The 17178-nt window shown below is 44.1% G+C and overlaps 1 protein-coding gene across 2 annotated transcripts in view; it reads right to left on the reverse strand.

Annotated features, from left to right (window-relative positions):
• LOC119965983 (CD83 antigen-like) overlaps positions 1-17178 on the reverse strand; it is a 42366-nt gene continuing 25188 nt past the window's right edge. For both annotated transcript variants that reach the window (XM_038797057.1, XM_038797056.1), the window contains exons 7-8: positions 13700-13776; positions 1-198 (exon numbers count right to left, since the gene is read on the reverse strand). The gene's annotated coding sequence lies outside the window, so the exon portion shown is untranslated. The remainder of the gene's footprint in view (positions 199-13699; positions 13777-17178) is intronic.

A 17178-nucleotide genomic window follows, 5' to 3' on the forward strand; every position in this document is an offset into this window, starting at 1 on the left:
TTCACAGTTTAACGCAATTTTATTCACAATTCTCTCACTCATGAAAATATAACTCAGACTCACAGCTGAGCTTTGGGATTTACCCGCATTTAGTAAAGGAGGCTGGCAGGCTACGATCACTCGATGTGGGTGTCTTCTCTGGGTTCGAAACCCAGGGTCCTTTCTTTTTGCGATGGTTGTGCCTGGGGAACTCCCAACCTGTTAATGGGAAAGACAGGATACTCCTATTTATCGATGCTGGCTAAATCAAGACCCACTGTCCTCTGGAACTCCCTAGACTGATCAGCCAACAGTTCATTATGGGGTCCGATGGCTTCTTTTGTCTGTTCTTCGTCCTGCTACAAAGTTGATCACCTGTGTCTGGGAGTTTGTTACATATTCATAGACTTGGAGTGGGTAATCAATAAGTCCATATAGCAATAACAGGTTTACGCCTTCACTGGAGTGCTTTTGCAGATGGCCACTATCAATTCCAGCCAGGGCCTTATGAGAGAGTTTCTGTTCCTGGCCTATGTGTATCTTCTCAGCCTGTTTTCAGTACCACACTTCAGGTTGAGGGAGGGGCATCGCATAGGGAAGCCCACACTCCAGATGAATGTGTTCAAGCACATCGGCCATTAACGAGCCAAAATGCCGTAAGGGCTCCCTGGCGGTCAAGCAAACCACGTGACAACCCCAGGTAGACCAAAGAAACCGGACAAATACAAGTGCCAGCTAATGGATTATTGTATGTGCTGTAGAAGGATGCAACCTAGGAAAAGCTGCCGGAATTGGCAATACATGTACTACCCAGGCAAGAAGCTAAGGCTGGCATGGGCTCATACCATGCAGGTATATCAGCCTCCAGACGAAGAGACGATGCAGTTGAACTGCATCATCACAACCAAGATTGGTCATTAAGGATAAGGCTACTCATGAACGGTCACCCATTAGAGGTGGAGAAGGACTGGGCGATGTTGTCTCCTTCATTGGAAATCATGATGTGGAGATGCCGGCGTTGGACTGGGGTGAGCACAGGAAGAAGTCTGAAAACACCAGGTTAAAGTCCAACATGTTTGTTTCAAACACGAGCTTCCGGAGCACTGCTCCTTATATTTCACCTGAGGAAGGAGCAGTGCTCCGAAAGCTAGTGTTTGAAACAAACATGTTGGACTTTAACCTGGTGTTTTAAGACTTCTCATTGGAAAACAGAAATTGAATTGCCTCCAGATTGTCATTCTAGCTTTAAGTCTAAAGGATATCAGAGTTAGATTAGCTGCGTACACAGGGGAACCTTTGCGAATTATGGGAACCACAACAACCCTGGTAACCTATAGACAACAGTCAGCCCGTTTTCCACTCATAGTTATGCAACGACCAAGTCTCATGGGCAGAGACTAGACTGACTAAATTTTCAGATTGGGCATTGGAGGGCTGTACAAAATTATCAATAAGTACCCTGAAGTCTTGCAAAAAAGCCTTGGAAAAATAAGTGGAACCAGAGTCAGCATCTACAACAAACCTGATGCCATGCCAAAGTACTTCACAGCATGACTGGTCCCATATTCGTTGCTCAAGAAAGTAGAAACTGAGTTTTGATGTCAAGAAAACAATTTGCAGATTGGGCCACACCCGTCGTTCCCGTCTTCAAACCCGACAAATCAGTCCGCCTTTGCTTGAATTATAAACTCACCATCAACAGGGTCTCAGAACTGGACTGGTATTCCATGTGTAGAGGACTTATATGCCAAACTAGCAGGTGGCCAGTCCTTCAATAGACTAGACATGAGCCATACCTGCCTCCAGCTCGAGCTAGATGAACCGTCCCATAGACATGTCATGATTAACACACACAAGGGCCCATATAAATACACACACCTTCCATTTGGAGTCTCATTGGCAAGTGCCATATTTTAGCACATTTTGGAGAACGTACTCCAAGGATTGCACAAGGTGCCAATGTACCTTGACGACTTATTGATTACAGGGACTACAGAGCAGGAGCTTCTAGCAAACCTGGGAGAGGTCTTACGGTGGTTTTCAAATGCAGGGGCACACTTCAAAAGAGAAAAGTGCATATTCCAGGCAAGCAAGGTAACCTATCTTGGATATTGAATGGACAAGAAAGGCCTACACGTCTTGGAGGACAAAGTCAAAGCCATTAAAGAAGTGCCTATCCCAAGAAATATCAGAGAACTGAAATCCTTCCTGGGACTCATCCCAACCTTACCCTCTCTGCTGTCACCATTACATCTACTGTTAAAGAGACACCATAAATGGTTGTGGTAGGTGCGACAAATGAGGCCTTTGAGAAAGTAAATTGACAGCTATTATCATCTAACGTACTAGCCTATTACAATTCCAAGAAGGAGCTCATACTGACATGCGACGCCTCCCCCTCTGGAGTTGGGGCGGTACTCTTGCATTGTTGGGAACATGGCATGGAACGGTCCAGGGCCCTTGCGAATGCAGAGCAGTGCTATTCACGAATTGAGAAGGAGGCCTTGGTAGTACGAAAATTCTACCAACATGCCTATGGCCAACATTTTGTGCTAGCGACTTTATTGGGCCTTTTTAAAGAAGATGGGACAATCCTTCCTACCGCCTCTGCCTGGATACAGCATTGGACCTTGTTACTGGCAGCCTATGAATACTCCTAGAACATAGTCCCAGAGCGCGAATAACCAACGCTGAAGCCCTGAGCCATTTCCCGCTATCCACAAGCCTAGCTTTGGCGGCACAAGAAGAGATCCCCCTGACCAAAAATTTCTTAGAGACCTCACCGGAAAGGCAAAATGGATCAAAGCTTGGATACAAAAGGATCCTAGATTTCCCAAACTGTGACACATGATCCAGAATGGCAGGATCCAAGGACATCCCCCTGATGATATGAAGCCCTACCTATCCAGGAGGGAAGAACTGAGTGTTGAGGATGGTATAATCCTATGGGGAACCCAAGTAGTCATTCACCACCTCGGACAACGCCAAATCTTAATGGAATTGCATAATCATGGAATCATAGAATCTACAGTGCAGAAGGAGGCCATTCAGCCCATCGAATCTGCACCGGTCCTTGGAAAGAGCACCCCACTTAAGCCCACACCTCCACCCTATCCCCGTAACTCAGTAACCCCACCTAACCTTTTCGGACACCAAGGGCAATTTATCATGGCCAATCCACCTAACCTGCACATCTTTGGACTATGGGAGGAAACCGGAGCACCCGGAGGAAACCCACGCAGATACGGGGAGAATGTGCAGACTCCGCACAGACAGTGACCCAAGCTGAGAATCGAACCTGGGACCCTGGAGCTGTGAAGCAACTGTGCTAACCACTGTGCTACCGTGCTGGCCATGCTGAGGTTTCCGAAACGAAGATGCTCACGAGGAGCTACATTTGTTGGTCCGGGCTCAACACAGATATTGTGGATCTGGTAAAACAATATACTTTATACCAAGGGAACCAGAATCTCGCACCTTTGGCCTCCCTATACAAATGGGAGTGGCCAGGCAGACCAAGGGCGTGGATCCATCTAGGAGTTGCTGGTACGTTTTTATGTTCTATGTTCTTAATCTTAGCAGATGCCCATTCCAAATGGATGGAAGTACGCCGTACAGCCTCTACAATGTATTACGCCATGACTGTGAAATTCTGACAGAACATTGCATTCATGGTATACTGGAAGTCTAAGTCTCTGACGATGGTACAGCCAGCTTTTCTGAAATCAAGTGGCATCAAACACATTAGAACGGTGCCATATCACTCATCATCCAACGGTCTGGCAGAGTGGGCTGTGTAGACCCAGAAAAATGTAACAAAGAAGCATCCGGCTGGATCCATGATCACAGAACTACACCCCATACCACAACAGGAGTTGCCCCAGCAGAGCTATTGATGGGACAATGATTTCACACCAGGTTGAGCCTGCTGTTTCCAGATTTGACAGGGAGGTTGGTGTCCAAACAGGAGAATCAAAAAGGAAATCATGATGTCATGAGACCCGAGAGAGTGATCAAGACTAGTGACGTGTCTACATGGGGACTTCGGAGATGGCTCCAGCTGGGCCCGTCTCCTTGAAAGTGAAGGTTCAAGGGAAAGACCTGAGGAAGCATCAGGATCACCTTAGAAGTAGGGAGCCCACTTCTGCCAAACATCCGGGTGCAATTTAGCAGCCTCGTCCCTTGAAACTTCTCGACAGATTTAACAAAGTCTCACGAGATGTCACGATCTGGATTTCGTGCTCAGTGGGCGTGATCCAGATCAGCATATTTAAATGAATCGTTCGGGTCATTTAAACATGCATTCGTGGGATTCTCCCGCCACCCGGGACCTAATGGCCACGCCTGAGAGAACTCGCCAGGGCGCCGTTTAGTACTGTTTTGCACAAATGTGGACCTGTTGTAATGGCACCTGGGGGGTCTCCCAGGCCATTCGAGACCCCGGGTGGTCAGGGACGGGGCAGAGTGGCACACTGGAACTCCCTCTGGCACCTGGCATTACCATGATGCCAGGGTAGCACTGTCAGGTTGACAATGGCACTGCCAGGGTGACAGGGTGGCAGTGTCAGGCTATCCAGGTGTCAGGTGGAAGGGGGTGAGGGGTTGTTCCCGGGGGCTTCCCCAAGGTTGGGGGGGGTCAAAACTGGGCTGATAGTGCACTAAGATTCTGACATGGAGGCTGAGGAATCAGTTTTGCCCCAGGTGACCTGTGCTGATGAAGAAGCTGCATTGGTGAACGGCAGATGCTCTCTGAGAAAGCGAAGGTCACTTATCTGTTCTGCACCTCCTGATCTGGCTGCGCTTGCCGCGGACGCAAAGCCAAGCGCAAGGAGGCAGAAGAGACGTCCACCACGGGAGCATGGGGATGGAACGGACTTGAGTGGGGAGGAATGTTATTCGACCCACAAAGACACAGGAGATCATTGATTGATCTCACCGTGGGATTTGTGGAGTATGAGTTCCCGTATTGAGTGTGCAGACGTTCGCCCAATAGGGGCACACTGGTTTAAAATGTACAATCCAATACCGGACCGTTGTTCTCGATGGAATATCATGGCTGCGGCTTTGTTTTGCTTAAGGAATAAAGCCGAGTTTTGTGATAGCCTGGCCTCAGCTAGAGTTATTACGCCCACGATAAAAACGTTTTTTTCTATGCAAAAAATAGCACATAAGGTTCTTTGAAAGATTTAGCACAGTGGTTAGGAGTAGAATATGTCTGAAATGCTGAATATATATTTTATATTCATTTTTATTATTGAAGGTGATACAATGGTCAGTACAATTGTTTTCATTATTGACTCCTTTTTTAAAAAATTTAGAGTACCCAATTCATTTTTTCCAATTAAGGGGCAATTTAGCGTGGCCAATCCACCTATCCTGCACATCTTTGAGTTGTGGGGCTGAAACCCACGCAAACACGGGGAGAATGTGCAAACTCCACACGGACAATGACCCAGAGCCGGGATCAAACCTGGGACCTCGGTGCCGTGAGGCTACAGGTCTAACCCACTGCGCCACCGTGCTGCCCTCTATTTGTAAAGTAATGGGTTAAGAGACATTGCAATTAATGTCTCATTTATGTTAAGTGTTCAATGATTGTCTCATTTATGTTAAGTGTTCAATGATTGACACTGATATGTAAAGGGGCTTCAAGTGGCCTCTGGATCAGGTGATGTGCAGAGTTTTGTGCAGAGTCTGTTGGGAGAAATAAAGGTGTTTTGGTGAAAAGGGAACAGGACTTTTGTCTCTTCATACCACAGCATGGAGTACGTTTAGCATTGGTAGCAGAGAATGGTTGCAGTGCAAGTGTGAAGGATTGAAAGATACAATTTTTCCACATCAAACCAAGTAGTGAGTGAAAAAGAAAAAAGGGGATATATGGCTGAACCCAGGATGATGATGGCAGGATATGACTATCCTCCCTTATTTCCTGAAAGGGAATCACACAACCAATGGAGAAGTGCCGTAGTTATGTGGACTAAGGTGACTGCTTTAGGAAAGAGAAAACAAGATATGGCATTGGCTCTTTCTTTACCATATGGCAGTAAAATCCGCAACAAAGTGCTTTCTGAGCTGGAATTGGAAGAGTTAGACTCAGAAGAAGTTCTGGCGACTTTATTACTTTATATGGATAAGATTTATAAGAAAGATGACTTGTTAAGTGCGTATGAAGCATGGTCGGATTTTGATATGTTCCGGAAAATGGAGGATTTATCCATGGAAGACTATATCATAGAATTTGGCAGACTATATAAAAGGCTGTAGAAACAGAGGCTGGAATTTCCACAGTCTGTGTTGGCCTTTAAATTACTTGACTGTGCTAGAGTGAGCAACATGGATAGGCTCCTGGTTTTGACAGGAGTTCAGTTTACGGATAACTATACCTTATTCGAACACATGACAACAGCTTTAAAAAAAATTCTGGGGAAACATTCGATTCCAATGGCTCTGATGACCCAAATAGGTCAGCCTGCAATACGACAGAATATGGAAGATACATTACTAACAGGATGGCGAAATCGTATGGCTACGAACAGGCCTCAAGGCTATAAAAGGAGACCGAGACAAGGAAATTATGAAGACAGAAGCCCAGTTAGAACCTACAATAGGAGGATGAACCCCAGAAATGTACAGGGCATGATAAATCGATGTTTTCGATGTGACTCTCAATACCATTATGCTTTCAACTGTCCAACTCATTATGATAGAGTATTTGAAGCGACACATGACACAGAAGAGTCAGAAGAGGAAAAAGATAGTGACCAGAAAGAAGGCATTGTCCTATTAACAAGCTGTTTTACGCCAGTAATGAGGGTGTTGGTTGCAGAATCCTTCAACTGTGCTGTATTGGACAGTGGCTGCACATCTACTGTGTGTGGGATTGACTGGTTAAAATGTTATCTGGACTCCTTGGATGCTGTAAATCGTAATAAGGTTAAGGAATTTGAAAGTTCCACAAGTTTCAGGTTTGGGGATGATAATACTCTGAAGTCGCTGAAAAGAGTGGTGATCCCTTGCAATATTGCTGGAGTGAATCATTTCATTAGCACGGATGTTGTATAAAGTGAGATACCTTTGCTTCTGAGCAGACTGTCGATGAAGAAAGCACACATGAAGCTGGATATGGAACAGGATAAGGCAACAGTTTTTGGAAAGATGGTGGACTTACAATTTACACAGTCGGGACACTATTGTATTCCATTACTGACAAATAATATTTCAAGCAGAGTGGTTAAGGGTGTGTTAATGGCAGTTGAAAATGGGACTTTAGCTGATAAAAAGCTTGTTGTAGTAAAACTGCATAGGCAATTTGCACATCCGTCTCCTCGGAGGCTGAAAAAATTATTAAAGGATGCAGGGGTAAGGGATGACGACTATACTAAACTGATAGAACAGGTTAGTGATCGCTGTGAAGTTTGCAGGAAGTACAGAACAGGTTCTTCCAGATGGAACTTATAAGGCAAAGGCCAGGCTTGTGGCAAGGGGATTTGAAGAAAGCTTAGAAGATCATGACGTAAGGATAGATTCACCTACAGAGGGAAAGGTTATTTTAAAGATCTTCTTGGCTCTATTAGCCACAAAGGCATGGGAATACAAATCTATAGATATAAAAGCTGCCTTTTTGCAGAGGCATCAGCTCCAGAGAGACATTTTTCTCCGTCCTCCTACAGAAGCAGCTAACACAGAAGGGGTACTCTGGAAGTTGAACAAATGTGTATATGAATTTTATAGAACAGTACAGCACAGAACAGGCCCTTCTGCCCTCAATGTTGTGCCGAGCCATGATCACCCTACTCAAACCCACGTATCCACCCGTAACCCAACAAACCCCCCCCCCCCTTACTTTTATTAGGACACTACGGGCAATTTAGCATGGCCAATCCACCTAACCCGCACATCTTTGGACTGTGGGAGGAAACCGGAGCACCCGGAGGAAACCCACGCACACAGGGGGAGGACGTGCAGACTCCACACAGACAGTGACCCAGCCGGGAATTGAACCTGGGACCCTGGAGCTGTGAAGCATTTATGCTAACCACCATGCTACCCTGCTGCCCCAGCATTAAATGATGCATCTAGAGTATGGTACTTTTCGGTAAGGTCAGTCTTGTTAAAGTTAGGCTGTTGCCAGTTGAAAGCAGATCCTGCAATGTTTTACTGGCACTATAAAGGAAATCTTACTGGCATCTTTATGATGCATGTCGATGATTTTTTGTGGGGTGGGACTAGTGATTTTGAAGCTATTGTAATCTCTGGTTTGAGGAAAGAATTCAGGGTTGGAAGTCAGGCTTCCGGTGCATTTAAATATATTGGACTGGAAATTGGACAGACTAAGTTAGGGGTAACTTTACGTCAGCAATCTTATTTGGAAAGCATCAGCCCAATAGCAATTAGTCGTGGCCGGGTTTCATAAAAAGACGCAATGGTGTTGATGATAGAAAAAGAGCAACTGCGCAGTTTAATTGGGCAACTGAACTGGTTAGGTAGGCAGACTAGACCGGATGTGAGTTTTGATGTCTTAGAGTTGAGTACAAAAATGAATGATCCCAAAGTGGAAGACATAGTAAGGGCGTTGGGCAAACTAAAAATGCAGGAGTGTGTTTTGAAGTTCCCGGTTATAAGTGATCTTAGGCATTTGAAACTCATAGTTTATAGTGATGCGTCCTATGAAAATTTATGTGATGGAGTTTCAAGCGCAGGAAGTTTTATAATTTTCCTTTTGGGGAACAATGGTAAATGTTGCCCTCTTGTGTGGGAAACAAAGAAAATAAGGAGAGTGGTCAAAAGCACTTTGGCTGCTGAGACGTTAAGTTTAGTGGAAGCGGTGGATATGGCCTTTTATATAAGTCAGATATTGACAGAAATTTTGGGATTAGGGGATTTGGTAATATACCTATTGACTGTCACATTGACAATAAATCCCTGTGGGAAAATGTGCCCTCTACAAAAAGAGTCAATGAAAAGAGGTTACGGATAGACATCACAAGTTTGAAGCAGATGTTGGACAGAGGAGAAATAACAAAAAATAAATGGATTGACAGTAGCTATCAACTATCAGACTGTTTTACGAAAAGAGGGTCTAGTTGACAGAGACTTTTGGATATTGTGAATGAAGGGCGCCTGTTTCTGTGAATGTTGTTTTTCTTCTACTCAGAAAAAAAAGAAGGGGGGTATCACGTGTGTGTTTTAGTTTCTTGAAATTATAGTTTCTTGAAATTTTGTTTTCACCTAATTGTTTTTTTTTCTCCAAGGAAGGGGAGACTGTTAAGTAATGGGTTACGAGACATTGCAATTAGTTGTCTCATTTATGTTAAGTGTTCAATGATTGTCTCATTTATGTTAAGTGTTTAATGATTGACACTGATATGCAAAGGGACTTCAGGTGGCCTCTGGATCAGGTGATGTGTAGAGTTTTGTGCAGAGTCTGTTGGGAGAAATAAAGGTGTGTTGGTGAAAAGGGAACAGGACTTTTGTCTCTTCATACCACAGCATGGAGTACATTTAGCATATTATCGACTCTGTAATGAACTCCAATTGGCTTTATTGGTTGGCCAATTGGAGTATGAGCTCCCTCAATGATAGCTCATTGAGGGGGCCCATATAATCACCTGTGTAGGCTTTGTGAGCAGTCTTAAGTAGACTGGACTGCTAGCAGCACTGTTTGTAGCTGCTCCTGTAATATCATTATTGTAAATAAATATTGGTGTGGTGACGGAACTCCTGCCTCCCGTGGATTACTACAGACTCCTTAAATGTAAATGCATAAACGACCTTAGCTTGGTTTGAGGCATTGAAGATTGATCAGGTTGTTGGACCTTCTAACATTCAACATTAAATGCTGTAGAAATTTTTTTGAGGTATTATGTGAAGCATTAATTTAGCAGACTAATTGTTCTTTGAGATCTGGACTAGGTCAAGTTGACTAGAAGAGCTTGAAGCATGAATGGCATACATGTGCCAAGCCCCATTCATTGATAACTAGATGTTTTTAATAGGTTTGAATTAAATAAGTAAATTGTTGCATAATGAAATTCTAGCTATGCTGAAGGCTAATGATACAAAAGACCACAGATATCGTTCAAAATTAAATGCCGACTGGCACAAATATTTTTCACTTAAAAGGCATCGTTTTATTGACGTTTGGGGACTTGAATGATTAATACCTAGGAAAACAACGTAATAGGAGATTTAGAAATGATATAGTGAACCAGATGGGTTTTTACAATAATTAACAGTCATTTCATGGTCATCATTAGGCTTTTAACTCCAGATTTTTACTAAATTTAAATTTCACCATCTGCCATGGCAGGATTTGAGCTTGGGTCCCCAGAGCCTGACTCTGGGTCTCTGGATTACCAGTCCAGCGACAATACTACTCCACCTCCTCCCCGGCAATGTTTGCCATCTACAAGATGTCCTGCAAGAACTCATCACGGCTCCTTAGAGCATCTTCTAAACCCACGACTACTATAATTCAGAAGGACAAGAGCAACAGACACAATGGAACCCCGCCACCTGGAGGTTCCTCTCCAAGCCACACACCACCTTGACTTGCAAATATATCACTGTTCCTTCACTGTTGCTGGGTCAAAATCCTGAAACTCCCTCCCTAACATCACTGTGGGTGCACCTACACCACAGGGACTGCAGTGGTTCAAGAAGCAGCTTGCCAGCAACGTCTCAAGGGCAATTCGGGATGGACAACAAATGCAGGCCTAACCAGCGGAGTCCACATCTTGTAAAAATTATTTTCTTTAAAAAGCAAGTCCATTCTTTTTAAATGCATTGTGTTCAGATATTTCAGCGACGTTCACTTCCAGTAAGTTAATAAAATATATCCAGTCCATTCAGCCATTTCTTGATGTTATGTGGAGTGAATTGACTTGGCTGAAGATTGACAATTTAGGTGCTGGGGATCTCAGGAGAAGATAAGATTAATCAAGTCTTACAAAGCCTTCACAATACTTGTTCTCAACCGAACTCTGATTTTTAGATTTGATTGCTTATTTTTAATTAGGGTGGCACAGTGGCACAGTGGTTAGCACTTCTGCTCACAGCTCCGAGGCCCGGGTACAAGTCAAGCCTCGGGTGACTGTCTGTGCGGAGTCTGCACGTTCTCCCTGTGTCTGAGTGGTTTTCCTCCGGGTGCTCCGGTTTCCTCTCACAGTCCAAAGATGTGCAGGTTAGGTGGATTGGCCATGCTAAATTGCCCCTTATTGTCAAAAAGGTTAGACTGGGTTATGTGGCTAGGGTGGAGGTGTGGGCTCTTTCCAAGGGCTGGTGCAGACTCGATGGGCCGAATGGCCTCCTGCACCGTAAATTCTATGATTCAAAAGGAGGTGATTTTCATAGAATGCTTTTTGTGCTAAAATGCCTCTGATGTGACCGAAAAGGGCCATTGAGGGGCAACATCGATTTAGTGCACATCTTGGTAAATGAGTTGAACTGGACGCTTGGAACAGAGATCGTGGGGGTACTAAGGGATTTCCTGCCTCAAGCAGCTATAAGGCCCATTGGTGGCTAACGCTTGAACTAATACTCTCTCCTAATGGTGATCAGCGAAAGGGGGAAAACAAGTAATTTCTGAGAAATTTGGGCTCTATTAAAAACTATGTTCAGCTTTCATTATTCACTTGCAACTGAAGGTTTGAAGGGGACTTTTGGAACATATTCAAAGACTTTCTGGATCTGTGTATCAAGACTTTACCAACACCTGCTCAACAGTTGTTTTGAAAATTCCCTGACAACTTCACCTAAAATGAGTACTGTGTTACTTCACCTTTATTAGACACATTCTATGAATCACCAGGAGAAAGGGAATGCTTGGCCATAGCCAGGGGTCCCTTTGGTCTGGAGGAGGAATGGGAGGAAGGCTTGGAGGCCAACCCAGAGCAGCAATAGTTGCTGCAAGAGAAAAGGAAAGGGAGAAATTAGGCAGACTCCTTCCTGTCGGTGCAAGACCTCCTTCCTTCTCTAAATCTCCTCCGGTGACTTCCAGTGCCACGTCTGAGAGCCTGTGCATCATTTCCCTTGGCCCCTGAGCTACCCTGAAACTTGTTGTGTGGCAATCAGCCCTCATGTTTATTACTCCATGAAAATTGCTTCTAATCAGTACTTAAGTGCTAAAGCTGCAGATGTCTGTTTGGGTACGTCAAAGTAAATACAAATTATGCTCATCAGTAATTGCTTGAAAAATTGCATGTCAAAACCAAGCTTTCAAACAGGCAGTCTTATTAATATAGAATCCATTGAGCAAGAGTAAAATACTGCAGATGCTGGAAATCTTGAAATGACAGAAAAATGCTGTAAATACTCAATGGGTGGAATGTTCCGGCCCCACTCGCCAGTGAGATTTCTAGTCAAGCCCACATCAGTGGACTATTGAACGGCTCGTCGCATTTTCCGGCCATGGCGGGCTGTACAAACCTGGCTGGATGTGTAGAGAGAGACAAACAGAGCTCATGCTTCAGAACGATGATTTTCCTTCAGAACCTCTGCTGAGCACCTGTTCGTCAAAATAACTTTAAAATATTCGCACTATTCTACTATCTTCACACATTTCCCTGTAAACCTCTTATTGGTGTCCAATCCAGGTTGTTTTCTGAATTAACCTTTAATAGACCAATGGGAGAATGACATCCAGTGATTGTTCAGGCACGGGCTAAATCAAAAGACAACTGTAGATGATTATCTGTTAGAACTGTCAACGGAATTCTTTAATTGGAGTTTATGGAGAAGGTCCAGCCTCAAATAGTAAAATGAAAATGGACAATATTAAAAATAGAAAATGCTAGATAAGATCACCAGGTCTGACAGGATCTGTAGAGAGAAGAGTCAACATTTCAGATCAAAATGATCTTTCTACATAAGTTCTGTAGAAGGATCACTGAGATCCGAAATGTTAACTCCGGAACCTGGCCTCTGTTTCTCTCCACAGATGCTGCTAGACCTGCTGCGTTTATCCAGCATTTTTTATTTTTATTTCATAGGTACAGAATCTGCAGTATTTTGCTTTTTCTTTAAATGAGAATGTCCAAAGTTAATTTAACGATATTGCACACATTAGTCTCTACCTATTCATGTGGTCTTCATGTATTTCTCAGGCCATTTTATATATTTTTCCTGCATTTTCATTACTAACAATGTTTTACAATTTGAACGTGTTCTATTCGGGATCACACCGTTTTTTCTCTTATATTGCTTCAAATATTTTTACCAGGATAAACCTCATTGCCCTTACGTTTGGGCACTATCTGTGAATTATTTAGGATTTCTGACCTGGATGATTAATCTTACTCGTCTGCTTCTGACTAAATTACCGAAAGAGGAAAAGTTATCTTTCTATACGAACAGCTCTTACTAGAGGGAGATTACTCTTCCAGTTAAACAGCTTTTCAGTTACGTTCTAGTGAGAGACTCCCAAGAAAGTCACTCAGACTAAATTGTTGCTAAATTGTTCAGCGTGTATCTTTGTCGCTTAGAACAGACTACTGAGGGTCTAGGAATTTAAACTTGCTCAAGATAACACATACATAGTTAATTTTTAGTGATGTTTTATTCCAAACATTTAAAAATATAAAACAGAGTTGCAGAGTCTACAAAAGCTAAGTCTGCTAACTGTTTGTCATTATTAAGTCTTCGAACAGTTTGTCATTAAAACATGGATATCCAGAAGTTATCCCTACTCCAAAACTTTTAAAAGAGTAAGAGACATACTCACAAAGCCTCGAGGGTCTTGTTCGATGAAACAGGCAGGGAACAGAAATTTGACTCCTCGCTCTCCCCTCCTCAAGAGATCTGTAGGAAAGAAGTATCGGGTCGTTCAAATATGTCCCTTTTAAATGTTTACCTTCCCTTCTCTATAATAGTCTGATGTGTTTTGTCTTTATAGTAAGCAATCTATATCATGTTATTTCAAAGATAACTGGTTACTTTGCAGTTTTGTTTGATTTGAATGACAATCGTTCTTTAGAAGGCTATTGATCTTCCTTTTAATAATGGTTTTAATGTCAAAAATGTTTAACATATGATCGGACAGAGGTTACTTGAAAAGCTGTTCTATTCTGTTGTCCCTTATGGGCCTCTTTTTTCAGTTGCATTTTCCTTAATTCAAAGGGATTTATATTTGTCAGATCAAGGTCCTTATAATTTATGCTCTTCCTATTACTTTGCTTATCTGAGGCAATTTAGTTAGTCTAAGATTGAGGTATGTGTCCTTTTAATGTATATTATGGATTCTGAAGGACACTTGTATTATATTAGTTTTACTTTACTTGTGTTGGACACACTGTACACCAGTTATTTTTTAAAAGAATTTTAGTGTGCCCAATTATTTTTTTTCCAATTAAGGGGCAATTTAGCGTGACCAATCCACCTAACTTGCACATCTTTGGGTTGTGGGGGTGAAACCTATGCAGACATGGGGAGAATGTGCAAACTCCACATGGACAGTGACCCAGGGCTGGGATTCGAACCCGGGTCCTCAGTGCCACAGTCCCAGTGCTAACCACTGCGCCATGAGCCTCCCTGTGCACCAGTTTTAACACTTGGGGCGCGAATCTCCGCTGCCCACGACGGGTCGGAGAATAGCGGGAGGGCCTTCCCGACATTTTTCCCATCCTCCCGCTATTCTCCCCCCCCCCCCCCCCCCCCCCCCCACTGCCGCCCCACGACACGAATCGCTGCTCGCCGTTTTTTACGGCGAACAGTGATTCTCCCCAGGCTGATGGGCCGAGTTCCCAGGCCTTTACGGCCGTTTTCACGAACGCAATCACACCTGCTCTCACCGTTCGTAAAAACGGCCACAAAGTGCCGTCCCGGACAACCATGGCACCGATTGGCACGGCCGCACCACGGCCGTGCCAAGGGTGGCATGGGCCTGCGATCGGTGGGCACCGATCGCGGGCAGCGGGTCCGATACCCGCGCACTATTTGTTCCTCTGCCGCCCCGCAGTATCAGTCCGCGGGGCGGCTGAGGGGCATGACGGCCCGCGCATGCGCGGGTTTGACGCATCTGCGTGATGACGTCATCCGCGCATGCGCGGGTTGGAGCCGTCCAACCCGCGCATGCGCGGCTGACGTCATCGTGTGCGTCAGCCGGTGTGACGCTTGGTGCGCGGACTTAGTGACGGTCGCTAAGCCCGCGATGCCGTGCTTCACGGGGCTGCGCTGCTAGCCCCGCCCGGGGAGGAGAATCGGGTCCCGGGAGGGGGCGCGGAGGCTGCCGTGAATTTGCGGAGAATCGCGCCCTTGATTCTTACAAAAGCTTTTTTATTTGATCTCACTCTGTGGTCAGTGTGATATTCATCACAATGCCCATTTTAAATTTGAAAGTGTGGTAGTGCAGCAGGAATTAGCTAAATTCAGGATTATCATCAAAATAGGTGGAATGTCAGGCTGTACTAGGTAACTTAATTTTCTTCCTCATTTATCTTTGGGCTCTACTCACTAACCCACTGTAGTGCACATGGAAGAGGTGTGATTTATGGAAGAGGAGTGATTTAAAGATTATCTTCCATAACTGATGCACCAAACTCTATGTTATGTATGGAGGACAGCCTAAACAGTATTGTTCAGTTAAAGTATGAAGGTTATGCTTCTGGATATTAATAATTGTTATAATAATCTTTATTGCTACAAGTAGGCTCATATTAACACTGCAATGAAGTTACTGTGAAAAGCCCCAAATCGCCACGTTCTGGAGCCTGTTTGGGGTAACTGAGGGAGAATTCAGAATGTTCAATTACCTTATAAGCACATCTTTCGGGATTTGTGGGAGGAAACCGGAGCACCCGGAAGAAACCTACGCATACACAGGGAGAACATGCAGACTCCGCACAGACAGTGACCCAAGCCAGGAATTGAACCTGGGACCCTGGCGCTGTGAAGCAAAAGTGCTAACCATACAATACCGCCCATGGCACTGTGTCCTGATGACTCTGTCACTAACCTCTAAGAATGAAATATAAAACTTTTCCCAATTTCCAGTTACAATTTTTAATAAATAGTTGGTCCTCCCATCCACGTTGTAATTCTTCATTTAGAAATATCATCATAAAGTTCTCCTTCAGATCTCTGCTGTGAGTTATTATCCACATTCTTCAGAATAGGCCCATCTCAAGAACTAAACAATGAGCAAGTGGCTCCTACAAAGGATTTTCTTTTCTGAAGTTTGAATCATGTGATGTTCCCCATTCCAATATATCATAAAGTCCGCACAGACCTTCCAAATTTGTTTGGACAAAGACTACCTAATCCATTGGTTAAGAAAGCAAATTTCTAAATTAAACAACGTGCAAACAGGAACAGTTTGAAAAAGAAGATCCTAGGCCCCGGGTCACTGCCTGTGTGGAGTTTGTCCGTTCTCCCTGTGTCTGCATGGCTCTCACCCCCACAACCCAAAAGATGTGCAGGCTAGGATAAATGCCCCTTAATTGGAAAAAAAATGATTGGGTACTCTAAATTTATCTCAATAAAAGAAAAAGAAGATGGAGTAATAATGCGTGAAAGAAAAACCACATTTAAAAAATGGATAAAACCTCACTTTTTTCCTCATTTTACCTTGTACATTTGTGAAGAGCTTCAGGAAATGTTTCTACATTAAGCATGTTATATAAATGCAACCTATTGTAATGATTCTAATTGTGTGTTAATTCATCGACCTACTAATAAATATATACAATAGATTGCAATTCAAGGATGGTTAGGTTAACTGTGAGCCAAGAATGAGATCCCCATAATGTTTCCCACTGACGCTTCCGGATCCTTCTCTTCAGGAGCAGAGAAATCGATGCCTGCCCTAGCGACAGTGGCAAAGCACCTCTCTCAAAGGAATCCCTGAATATCCCCAACAATAGAGGGCCCCAGCTGATCTATGAATTTTTTGTAAAATTACACCGGGAACCCATCGGCCCCCTGTGCCTTCCTCGACCGCATTAACTTCAGCGCTTCCTTGATCCCCTCCAACAACCTTTCCCCCACCTTGCGATACTCCAGCTTCCCCACAAATTCCACCATAGCCATCTCATCCCGAGGCAGTCGGACATGTATAACTCCTCTGAATGCCGCATTCACCTTCTCCTGAGCCGATGCCAGACCCCTTCCCGCACCCTAACCTGGACAATCCCTCTTTATGCCTCCCATTTCCTCAGTTGATATGCCAGGATCCGACTTGCCTTCTCCCCATACTCGTAAATTGCC

Source organism: Scyliorhinus canicula, chromosome 5 (assembly GCF_902713615.1).
Source record: "Scyliorhinus canicula chromosome 5, sScyCan1.1, whole genome shotgun sequence".
NCBI classification, from domain to species: Eukaryota; Metazoa; Chordata; class Chondrichthyes; order Carcharhiniformes; family Scyliorhinidae; genus Scyliorhinus; species Scyliorhinus canicula.